This window comes from Nannospalax galili, unplaced genomic scaffold (genome assembly GCF_000622305.1).
Source record: "Nannospalax galili isolate Female #2095 unplaced genomic scaffold, S.galili_v1.0 scaffold730, whole genome shotgun sequence".
NCBI classification, from domain to species: domain Eukaryota; kingdom Metazoa; phylum Chordata; class Mammalia; order Rodentia; family Spalacidae; genus Nannospalax; species Nannospalax galili.
Genome location: NW_008328000.1, coordinates 487,546 through 496,237, shown reverse-complemented (window position 1 = coordinate 496,237; position 8,692 = coordinate 487,546). Strand labels below are relative to the sequence as shown.

General features: G+C 42.7%; 1 pseudogene; it reads right to left on the bottom strand.

Annotated features, from left to right (window-relative positions):
* Positions 1 to 305: 305 nt before the first annotated feature.
* Positions 306 to 1,215, bottom strand: LOC103740633 (annotated as a pseudogene).
* Between the last annotated feature and the right edge of the window lie 7,477 nt (positions 1,216 to 8,692).

Below are 8,692 nucleotides of genomic sequence, written 5' to 3'. Positions count from 1 at the left end.
AGCTTTTTACTGACTTAGCTAATCTTTGTATCCAAGAAGGCATTTCCCTAAGCCAAATAGTTTCTCCTTATACCAAACTTTAGTCTCAATAGTTCCTCCTTTAGGGTTAAAGTCATAAACTCCTGTAAAAGGCAGCAGGGCCTCTATTGCATGCTATCTTTTTCTTTTGGGGGAAACCAAGCCTCATTATTAATCACAAATGCAGGTCCAAACAAGATCATAGTCATAGGAGGAAGTCGTCTATCTTATTACTTTCATTTTGTTTCAGTAACAACAATTCTGCTAAAGGCAGAGAGTTCCCCAGTTTAGTTTCCCATCCCATCATCAGAGCTGGTTATCAGAATACTTAAAGAAGAGAAGGTTATACAAATTACAAAAACCAGGGGTAACTGGGGAAGGGATATCCACCAAAAGAGCAGCGGTCATCGGCTTTCAGCTGGAACTTTGTCAAACAGCACTCTTTCCAAGAACCATGGAACTCCTGGAGCCAGCAACTGGTCAGTGAGGTCAGGATGGAGTCACTCATCCACATGGAGCAGTACCACTCGGGAAAAGCAAGAATCTTGATCTTCATCATGCTGGGAGCCAAAACGGTGATCTCCTTCTGCATCCCATCTGCAATGCCAGGGTACATGGTGGTGCCACCAGACAACACTGTGTTTCCATAGAGGTTCTTGTGGATGTCGACGTCACACTTCATGATGGTTACCACAGGATTCCATGCCCAGGAAGGAAGGCTGGAAGAGTGCTGCGGGGCAAGCAGAAGCTGGTTGCCAATGGTAATGACCTGACCATTAGGCAGCTCATAGGTCTTCTCTAGCCAGGAGGAAGATGCAGCGGTGACCGTCTCTTGCTCCAAGTCCAGGGCAACGTAGCACGACTTCTCCTTGATGCCACATATGATTTCCAGCTCTACTGTGGTGGTGAAGCTGCAGCCACGCTCAGTCAGGATCTTCTTGAAGTAGTCTGTCAGATCCCTGCCAGCCAGGTCCAGACATAATATGGCACAGCCTGGAAGGCTGCATACATGGCTGGTGTGCCACACGCAGTTTATTGTCTAAGGTGTGGTGCCAGATCTTCTCCATGACTTCCCAGTTGGTGTCAATGCCATGCTCGATGGGGTATTTCAGGGTTGGGATGTCTCTCTTACTCTAGGCCTCATCCCCCATGTAGGAGTCCTTCTAGCCTATGCCCACTATCTCACCATGGTGCCATGGGCGACCCACGATGGAGGAGGGGACAACGGCAAGAGAGAACTGAGTTCGCACTGGCTTTGCAGGTGTAGGAACAGGTGTGGGCAACCAGACACAGCTATATCATCCATGGAGAACTGGGTGGTGGGCGTGGACCCCTGGAGGGGCAGATGGAGGGACCTGTACTGCTGTCTATCATTTTTATGTTTTCAAAGAATCAGCTTTGAGATTCATTGATTCTTTGTAATGTTTTCTTTGTTTCTATTTCATTGATTTGTATTCTGACGGTATTTCTTCTCATCTGCTGGACTTGAGTTTGATTTCATGTTGCCTTTCCAGATTCTTGAGTCCAACATTAGGTCATTTATACTGTGCTCTTTCTGGATTTACTTTTGTGTTTTTTTCAATATATATTTTATCAAATTTTTGTGCATGTCATACAATACATCTTAATCATATTTAGACCCTCCTCCCCTATCTGCAACTCCCTATAGCCCACCCAGTGGATTTCATGCATTGTCATATATGTTAAGGCCTATCAAGTCAAGTTTATGTACCCAGATATCCCTTGGGAGGAATTCATTCACTAGAACTTGTTCAGCCTTATCTACCATCACTCCTTTAAAGAAGACCAACTCTTCCTTACATAGCAGAGATCAGCTGCCAATAGTCCCTTGGCTAAGGTTGGTGCCTGCTGCCTATTTTCCCAGTTCTATGCTAGGTTTTTGTCTGATTGAGTTTGCATGGGTTTTGCGCGTGTTGACACCAGTACTGTAAGTTCATATGAGCAAGGTCCCAGAAGAGTGGAAGACTGTTTTACCTTATGGTCATGCACCAACCCTGGCTCTTACAGTCTTTTCACCCCCTCTTCCATAATGGTCCCTGAACCCTGGGTGGGCGAGGTTTAATATAGGAGTCCTATCCGAGGACATGCACTCTGCAGTCTCTTATTCTCTACTCTTTGGCCAATTGTGCCCTTCTATATTAATCACCCTGTTACATGAAGAAGCCTCACTGATGAGAACTGATTTTTTTTAATATTTTATTACTTTTATTTTATGTGTATGCTTGTATTGCCTGCATGTAGGTAAGTGTACCTGTGCTGTGCAATGGCCACAGAAGACAGAAGAAACTGTCAGATCCCCTGGAACTGGAGTTACAGACAGTTGTTAGCTGCCAAGTGGGTGCTGGGATTTGAACCTGGCTCTTCTGCAAGAACAGCCAGTGTTCTTAACCGCTGAGCCATCTTTCCAGCACCATGAGCTAATCTTTAATGTAGGTGCTTAGAGCTGTAAACTTCCCTCTTAGGAAGTGTGTCCCAAAGGTTTCTTATGTTGTTTTCATGTTCATTTAGTTCCAGGAATACTTTTATTTCTTTCTGGATTTCTTCTTTGACCCATTCATCACTGAGGAGTGTGTTGTTTACTTTCCATGAGCTCAATACTTACTAGAGCTTCTTTTGCTGTTGATTTTAAGCTTTATTGCATTGTGATCCAATAGAATTCATGGAATTGTTTCAATTTTTGTATTTGTTGAAGTTTTGTGACTCAGTATGTTGTTGATTTTAGAGAAACTTCCATGGGCTGCTGAGTTAAATGTATAATCTTTGGTGCTTGAGTGGAGTAGTCTGTAGATGTCTGTTATGTCCAGCTACTGGTGCGGGCTTACAAGCATCTCCCCACACCATGCAAGAATGAGTAATGGCTTGATCTTGTGCAGGTCTTCAGCAGAAAAATCACAGCTGCTGTGAGTTCATGAGTGCAGTGGCCCTATCATGTCCAGGAGACACTGTTTTCCTCTGGTCCTGCCAGACTCTGACTTTTACAGTCTTTCCACCCCATCACCTTAATGGTCCCTGAGTTTTGGGAGGATAGAGTGTAATACAGTTCTCCCATTTTTTAGCACTCCATAGACACTCAATCTCTGAACTATGACCAGCTGTAAGTTTCTGCACTAACCACCATCTACTTCATGAAGAAGGAAGCATTCCTTTCTAAAAGTCCAGGTCCCCTATCCCTTTCCCTTTCTCCACATATGCAATTATTCATTAGTTTACACAGCTTTGAGTTATGCCTTCATTTCACTTTCTGCCAATAGGTTGGTGTATTGATTGGAATTTTTCTTGGCAATCCTCCCATCTCTATCATCTGAATTTTATTTCTCCTCACAATACATCACTGGTAGTCAAGTGTTTATGAATCTGTTTATTGAACATGACCCTAAACTGAAATGTAGTTCTTAGGGCTCTTTGTTCCTAGATCCCATGTGTTGGGTCTTGTCATTTATTATTTTAACCACACTGTGAACAAAAACATAACAAATATCCAGGACAGGTGTGGTAATGCACATCTGTAATCACAGCACTTGTCAAGTGGAGACAGGAGGATCAGAAGTTCAAGGGCAGTTTCAGTGACATAGAAAACTTGAAAAAAATCTGGGCTGACAATATCATGTACCCCAGATCTCATCTCAGTGAATCCTCAAAGGAACAGTCACTTTCTGCCACTAAAGTGACAAGAGCCACTGTTAAGTATCATCTAGATTTTTTTGCACACATGCCCCCCACTTTCTCAGTGTGTTTTCATGTACGTCAGACTGAACTGCCCTTGTACTTACTATACAGCCAAGGCTGAGCGCTTCCTTATTTTCCTGTCTCCATCTCCTGAGTTTTGGCATTACATACATGTGCCCCAGCATACCGCTTACCCTTTGGCTCTTCAAAGCTACTTGTAATTCTTCGTTCTAAGTTAGCAACATCTCTGTCCTTCTCTCTACATCTGATTTCCTCTCAACATTAAAGCCAGTCTTAAATTCTTTTTATTTATTTATTTTTTATGGAGCTTTTTAAAATTTCATACATTTCCCACTCAAATCCCCATCCATGCCTCCTCCATGCCCCCCAACAACATTGCCATACATACTGAGTCCTATTCATTCAGGTGCTTATTACCCAAATGTCTTTCAGTATAAATGTGTTCACTGGAGTCTAGCCAGCCCATCCAGTGGTCTTATGGAAGTCATACTCTCCCTCACCCAACATCAATCAGTCTCAAATAGTTCTCAATCTAGTGCTGGCCTACCACCTATTTCTCACCTCCCCTTTGGGCCCTTCTTTAATTAAGTTGACATGGGTCCCATGCTCAATGCCACCACTGCCACAGGCTTACGTGAGCAAGCCTCCAGTGGCCTGGAAACTCCCACCTCATGTTCAGGAACCAGCCCTGGCTCTTACAACCTTTCTACCTCCTCTTCTGCAATGGTCCCTGAGCCATGGGTAGGTGAGGTTCCATATAGGAGTCCCATCCTACACTCTACAGTCTCTTGTTCTCCAAAACTTGGCCATTTGTGGCCTGTGTTTATCACACTCTGATTTACACGGACGCCTCACTGGTGAGAGTTGAGGGGTGCGAGTTGAGGGGTGTGAGTTGAGGGGCGTGTTAGTCCTCTCTCTACCCCTTATTCCACTGTGTTCCATGAGCTTTAATTATAGAGATTCCACTACAGATGTGTCACCTAATACTGGGCATCTCCCAAGTGTGTGATCTCTATGCCTGACCAGATGTGCAACTCTGCAGTAGCCTCCATCTGTTGCAGAAAGAAGCTTCTTTGATGAGTGCTGTGTGGCATGCTTGTCACTCTAAGGGAGATCTCTTCTATCCGGCACTGCATTTTCTGCCAAGCAGCTCCTAGGTATACATACACATTAATGTCCAGATACTCTATGTGCATTTCTCATAGGGTTTCTAGGGCATCACTTTTCCTCTAGGTTTCCTTAAGCTCTTCAACTTCGTTTTTACTTTTCTTCTGACCCTAGCTGAACTCTTCAGCCCTCTCCGACTTGATTCAGTTGTTGTTTCAGAGAATAGGTAACAGCGGAGTCCAAGACATGAAGAGTAAGCACTGCCCAAGTGCAAGAATAGTTATGACATGGGGACTGTCCAGGAGGAAATGAAAGGCGTTCTGTAATAAGAAATGACCATGAACATTTGGGGTGAAACCAGAACTCTGTTTGAATGTTTAAATTCGTCCATCGTTTAGAGGATTGATTCTCATGGTGATGCTAATTAGAGGTGGTGCAACTTTAAAGAGGTGGATCCTAGTGGGAGGGGTCTTGTTCTCAGAATGGGTTTACAGTAGTTCTCTAAAGCCTGAGCCTGGTGATGCCCAACCTCCTTCTCCTTCTGGCTTCCTTTGTTGATGTTATTCCTTCCCCTACCACATGTCCCTACCATTACAGCCCTTCAGGATAGCACAGCATTCCATGGCAGAAATGATATTTCTGTAAGGTTATGTGTAGCAGTGAACTTAACTTTTGTTCCTCCCAAACATTAATTATACACAATAATGAATTTCATTATGACATTTTCATACTTATGTAATTTTGATCATATTGAACCCCCTTACCCTATTATTAGATTGTGAAGTGCAGAGTATAGGTACAAGAGACAAGGAAAGAGAACAACTCTGACCTCAGCAGACAAGACTGTTTTTATTAGCACAGAGGAGAGCAGCAACTTTCCTGTGGGACTGGAAGCTGTTCCAGCAGAAGGGTTTAGGAGGGTGCTGTAAGGGGAAGTTTGGAAGCAGCTTCAGGGAGTGGTCTGCAGACAGCTACAGGGGGAACTTTGTTCCCAATATAGAACCGGATGCTCTTAGGGTAGGGCTGGAGGACAAGCTGTTCTCTGGTCAGGAGTGCCATGTTGTCCCAATTTCCCTTCACTTATATTTTCTCTCTCTTACTGATACTGATCCCTTCTTCTCCCCAACCATTCTCCCTTCTACATTTCTTTGTTCTTGTTCTCTCTCTCTCTCTCTCTCTCTCTCTCTCTCTCTCTCTCTCTCTCTCTCTCCCCACCCCCCAGCTTCATTAGGTTTCCTTATGTGAGCATGACTGAGGGTTTATTTCCAGGAACACTGGTTTAAGTTGCCTCTGTTAAATGTCTAATCTCCACATAGCAATGATAAACTGCAAATAGCACCTCATAGAGGGGTCAGGCCTCATTGGCCTTTCTCCATCCATATCCACATTTCTTTTGCAGATCATACTTTTTATTTTGGCTTTTTAAAATCACTGTTTATTCCATCTCATAGAGGATTTTTTCCCAAACAAATATCTGCAACAATTTTTGAATTCCCCTAAATCATATATACATGATAAATACCAGGCTATTAAAGTATTAAATTTGTACAAAAAAACTTTGCCAACATTTTGACTAGGCCCAATCTTGTTCATGTCCTGCAGGTAATCACAGAGGTTGTCACATCATGAGTGTTATGGATAGGGCATATGTAGAAGACAGTGTTCTCGCTGTGGCTTTTATATTCTTTCTTTCCTTCCAGAATATTCCCTGAGCCTTAGAGGGATTGATATAGATGTCCCATTTGCAACTGAGCAGTCAATAATCACTCCTAGCAATTTAAGCTGTTGTGAATTCTGCAGTAACCTCCATCCATTGCCAAAAGATTCTTCACTGACAAAAACTCATTGAATCACTAATCTGTGGGAATCAATATAAATATTTGGCAGGCAATTTGATGGTCACAGTATTTCCATTTAGCAAAACAAAAGTATCAGCTTCCACACTGAAGTCTATGAACTCCCTAGGCACAGGCTTTTGAAGAGGTTGGAGATGGGAACTCAAATCTAGCCAGAAAGTGGTTGGTTATTCCCCTCACAGTCATGCTATATTGTACCAGAGGGAACTTCTTGCCTGGCAGGTGGGTACTATAGCATGCTATGTCGACAGGCGAGTAAGAAGGTGAATGCCTTTTTCTCCCTGAAAATTGCATAGTATGATTTTGCACCATGAACCTAGCCATCAGAAGGGAAATGAACTTCATTTCAATCAATGTATTACATGTGAGTCTCAAGCAATCATTTTTGAACTCAATAAACATACTATTTTTACTTGATCTTTATTCTTACCTAAGGCCTCTGAAGTTGGGAGAAAATGAAGATTATCGAGCAGGAGCCTGCTTTCATACTTTGTAGTTTACACTTTCTACTTTCCTGTGCTTTATGGGTCATGGCTTAAGCACATCTCTGACTGGATGTGCATTGAGGGAGAGGGACAAATTCCTGATACTGAGTTATGAAGAGCTAAAAATGACAACCATCATTTTTATATTTGCCAGCTTCACCCCTGTGACATCTCCCATTCCTCAGTGTTTCTTGTTACATTTAGGAGAGTAGAAAAGGAATGAAGTCTAAAGTTAAGAAATAAGAGCCAGAGCAGGCAAGGGGCAAAAGCAGGCCTTGGAAACAGGCATCTTCAACCAAAGAAAAGGATCTTGAGGGTTTTTAGGAAAGTTGTTAGACATAGCTGCAGGACTTAACTTGGTGCCAGGGTCTGGTGTCCTTGTGACTGAGGGTCTTCTTCCTAAGATTATTTTCTCAGGAAGGGTAGGTGAGCTATTTATGGCTCTAATGGAGGCAGGTTGGCTCCATAAATAGTCTCTCTCAGTCTAAGAAGTGACCAGTTGATCAGGCTTGAGCAAGGCCAGGCTGCCAATTTAGGACCTGTAGGCCACTTTATGGAATTTATGTCTTTATGGTTTCCTTTAATGAAGCTTATGGCTCTCCTGCACTTCACACATTCTATCATTTCTATTCCACCTTCCCTGTCAATATTTATATTCATGAAGAGTCCATAAAAGTGAGGTTACAACCTTTGGGCTTTGATGGAGCTCAGTTCTGCAGAAGGTGAATCAAGGATAAGATAAAGTCTAGCTGTCTCTTGAAAACATGTTCCACATGTCAATCCTCTCTAACAACTCTTCCACAGACACACAGAGGTTAAGTTTTACCAGACATAGATATTTCTTTTTTAAAAAATATATTTTATTATTTTTATTTTATGTGTATGAGTGTATTGCCTGCATGTATGTGAGTGCACCTGTTTCATGCAGTGCTGCAGAGGTCAGAAGAGGGCATCGGATTCCCCTGGAACTGGAGTTAAGGATGGTTCCTAGCTGCCATGTGGGTGCTGGGAATCGAACTCGGGTCCTCTGCAAGAGCAGTCAGTGCTCTTAACCGCTGAGCCCTCTCTCCAGCCCCATAGATATTTCTTAATCCAGTCAATTTGATAACCAAGACCAATCATCACTATAAGTATATTCAAGGTCCATATGCCTGGTAACATTCAAGTCAGTTAACTGACTAACAGTAGTTAGCTATTTGCTGTATTCATCATGCTGAAAGATTCGGATTAGGTAGGTTGAAGAGATTGCACTTCCAAGTACATTGCCACACTATTCACAATAGCCAAGTTAAAAACCAAATTTTCATCCATGGAGAAATTAAGAAAGAAAATTTGATGAAGGTGGAAAATATAATGTATATAAAATACAATAAAGAATATTATTTAGGGACTAGAGAGATGGCTCAGCAGTTAAGAACACCGACTGTTCCTCCAGAAGTTCCAGGTTTGATTTCCAGCACCCACATGGCAGCTAACAACCATCTGTAACTCCAGTTCCTCTGATGCCTTCTTCTGACC